This window comes from Miscanthus floridulus, chromosome 13 (assembly GCF_019320115.1).
Source record: "Miscanthus floridulus cultivar M001 chromosome 13, ASM1932011v1, whole genome shotgun sequence".
Taxonomy (NCBI): domain Eukaryota; kingdom Viridiplantae; phylum Streptophyta; class Magnoliopsida; order Poales; family Poaceae; genus Miscanthus; species Miscanthus floridulus.
The window spans coordinates 6,440,667-6,444,289 of NC_089592.1; the positions used below are offsets into that span (position 1 = coordinate 6,440,667).

General features: G+C 44.7%; 1 pseudogene; it reads right to left on the minus strand.

The window, feature by feature from the left end:
• Positions 1–586: 586 nt before the first annotated feature.
• LOC136499339 (expansin-A18-like) lies at positions 587–2,259 on the minus strand (annotated as a pseudogene).
• Between the last annotated feature and the right edge of the window lie 1,364 nt (positions 2,260–3,623).

Genomic DNA, 3,623 nt, shown 5'->3' on the forward strand with positions numbered 1-3,623 from the left:
AACCAAGTATTTTTTTTCGTAACCGTGCCTTAGCATATTTTTCATTAAGACGAAAAGAATTACATGACGACATGACCACGAGAAAGCCCTCGTAGCGCAGCTTGTTATAAACCACCAAGCAGCAAGAAAAGAAGCAAGGGCAGAGAGCCCTGAACCAAGAACTTTACTTACAAGTCACAACATGTATACTACTCCGTTTCAAATTATAATTCGTTTGACTTTTTTGACCCCAAGTTTGACTGCTCATCTTATTCAAAAAATTTATGCAAACATAGTCAAATTTAAGTATTTCTCGAAGAACTTTTTGTTAATAAAGCAAGCCACAACAAAAGAAGTGATATTTAGCATAAATTATTAAATAAGACGAGTGGTCAAACTTAGGCTCAAAAAATCAAACGAACTATAATTTGGAACGGATTTAGTACTATATATATACTCCCAATGATCATTTGGCGGTTATGTATAATTATAATATAGGCGATTTCAACACTACAAATGACATGAAGCAATATAGAATCACTTAATCAGCACACGCTTAATTCTCTGGTCTTGAAGGATCCGATAAATTAACTTGTGCACACGCTTATTAGTAGTCGAAATTCTGGTAAGTGGTGTAAGTTTGTCCGAACTGCCACCACGCCGGCACGACGTCCTGGAAGATGATGTTCTGGCCGCCGGTGGAGATGAGCGCGAAGCTGAGGCCCTGTCCGACGAGCCCGCCGGAGAGGCAGTGCCAGTCGGCGCCCCAGTTCCTGTACATGGGGATCCAGTCCGTGTTGGCGCCCTTCACCGCCATGCTCTGGATGGAGCCGCTCCCGGCGACGTTGGTGACGAGCACCATGTAGAAGTGGTCGAAGCCGGCGATGGTGAAGCGCACGCCGCCGCTCTTCCAGCACTTGACCCGCTGGTAGAGGACGGGGATGATGCCGGCGCTATAGATGCCAATGTTCTCCCAGGCGGGCTGGGACATATCGAAGTGGGGGTGGGGCGGGCCGCACCAGCCGCTGGCGGGGAGGTCCCCGACGGTGGGGAGGTCCCATCACGCGGGAAACAATTTTATCGCGTGATGAGACTCAAATTTCAAAAAATAGAAAACCCTTCAATACGATGTTGGATGAAGATAATTTTTATATATAAATTATAGACCTCGATGAGATCTACAACTTTGTAGTTTTGAGTTTTTTCATTTGAGGATAGGAAGATTCTCAAAAAAATAATATAAAATTTCAGCACCATATTTTATCGCGTGATGAGACTCAAATTTCAAAAAATAGAAAACCCTTCAATACGATGTCGTATGAAGATAATTTATATATGTAAATTGTAGACCTCGATGAGATCTACAACTTTGTAGTTTTGAGTTTTTTCATTTGATAACGTTAAGATGCTCGAAAAAATAATATAAAATTTCGGCGCTCATGAAAATATCAAAAGTTACTGTTCATCCGCAAAACCGCCCAGAAGGTTGAAAGTTGAACTTTTTCGAGAGTTGGAGGACCAAAGTTGTCCGGTTTTGAAGTTCAAGGTTGAAATCCAAACTTTGCTGCAAGTTGAAGAGTGTAAATTGGACTTAACCCCAAAAACAAAGACATCTAGGTTGTTACCCATTGTGTCGGAGCCATTAGCGCCGCCGTAGAACGTGGCCGTGGCCGGAAGCCAGTCGCCCGATCTCGCCGGCGAGATGAAGAGTGCAAGGACGACGGCGAGTAGCTGGTGGAGGAAACGTTTCCCCATCTTGCTAGCTCGGAAATGGCGCCTGGCGATCGATCCCTGCTGCAGCTGCTACTAGAGAGTAGAGACAGTAGACAGGTTTGGAGCTTGAAGGTGAGGAATGTCTGCAGCAATGGTGGTGCTTATATAGCTAGCTAGGGTTAGAGTCGAGCTCGAGTAGACGTACAGGCAGGCAAAGAATCTGATATTATTAGATTATTCCAATAGAAATGCATGCATGGTTGAAACGGACAAACACCGTTCCAACGACGATCGCAGGCACATGGCTACAACGACCACAGATTGACTTGAGCATTGTTTAATGATCGACCTGCAGTCTGTTTGGCCCAGCTAAAGTTTAGCTACATCAACTTAACTAAACCCAGCTAAATTTTAGCTGAGTCTATTAGCGTTGGATATATTATGGGCTTGGCCCATATAATATTTAATAAATAAAAAAACTCTATGACCCGTAATAATGCTTGATATATAGTTTAATACCGTACGAGATTTTGACATGACGTTGACTCGGTTTATATGGTTGGACATTGTCTATCTATATTGAGAAGTTGAGAAAAGGACATGGGTGTGCCACTCAATCCACATAATTACGGGAGTTACTCTCTTTTATGTTGGACGCGGCTTCGTTACTCTCTTTTATGTTGGAGGCGGCTTCATTGCGAGAGTTTTTGCCTGTTACCGCTGTCTGCGTCCGCACACCTTCCCCGTCTCCTGATCTCCTCCTGAGCCTCTCCGCTTCCCTACCGCGAGCATATATTCCGAGCTCCTCCGTCAGTCATTTCTCTTGGCTTCCACCACATATTCAGCTGCTCTTTGGTTCTCCCCGTCCCGGTTCGTGCGCGCACCGGAACTGGGATAGTAGGGCCTCCGGAGCGCCTGCCGTCTTCGTGTTCACCTGCTCGGGTGAAGGGCGGCAATCATGTTTTTGGGGAGTGTCACTGGCGGCACGACTACTCGCTACGTCTACGTCCTCTTCTTCCCAGTGTCAGTGCACGTTGAAGGTCCTCTGTTGATCGGCTCTGCTTCCCGTCTGCACTGCAACGAGCGGGACGACTACAACGACAGGCACTATGTCGTCGAGTGCATCCGGCTCTACCGCTGGGTATGTTTCTGAAATGAATCTCCTAAGGTCTTAGCTATCAATCCTTAGTTTGAGTACCATCTACATGCTCATCACGATTAAGACAGACAAGCACATATATGATATCACCCACATGATCATTTTGTTTAATGTCTTTTTTATATTAAATTGCTGCAAAAATTGTCTAATATTCTAACAATCCAAAAACATGATAGGCAATTTTCGGTAGTTGGCTTTGCAAGTATGCTAAAACCGAATGTCTTTGAGGGCACTCATTACAAGAGGTGGCGGCAAAGGTGCATTTTGTGGTTGACTTTTATGCACTGCTATTTTGTTGCTGAACCTAGTGATGTTGGGCCGCATACTCCTGACGAGGAGCGTTCGTTCAAACATGCTGACAATACGGTCAAGGCAACAATTCTAAGCGTGCTAGGAGACTCCATAGTTGATGCATATGTGCCATTATAGACCGCTAAAGAGATGTGGGATGCACTTGAGGCCAAATATGGGGTTTTTGATGCTGGTAGTGAGTTGTATGTCATTGAGCAGTTTCATGACTACAGGATGGTTGATAACCGTTCTGTAGTAGAACAAGCTCATGAGATACAAACACTGGCAAAAGAGCTCAAAATTTTTGGTTATTCGTTGCCTGATAAGTTTGTGGCAGGCTATATCATTGCTAAGCTGCCACAAGCTTGGATAGATTTTCTACTTCTCTGAAACATAAGACACAGGAGTTTGGTATTGCCGAGCTCATTGGCTCTTTGGATGTTGAAGAGAAGGCAAGAGCAAAGGACTTCCGTGGCAAGAA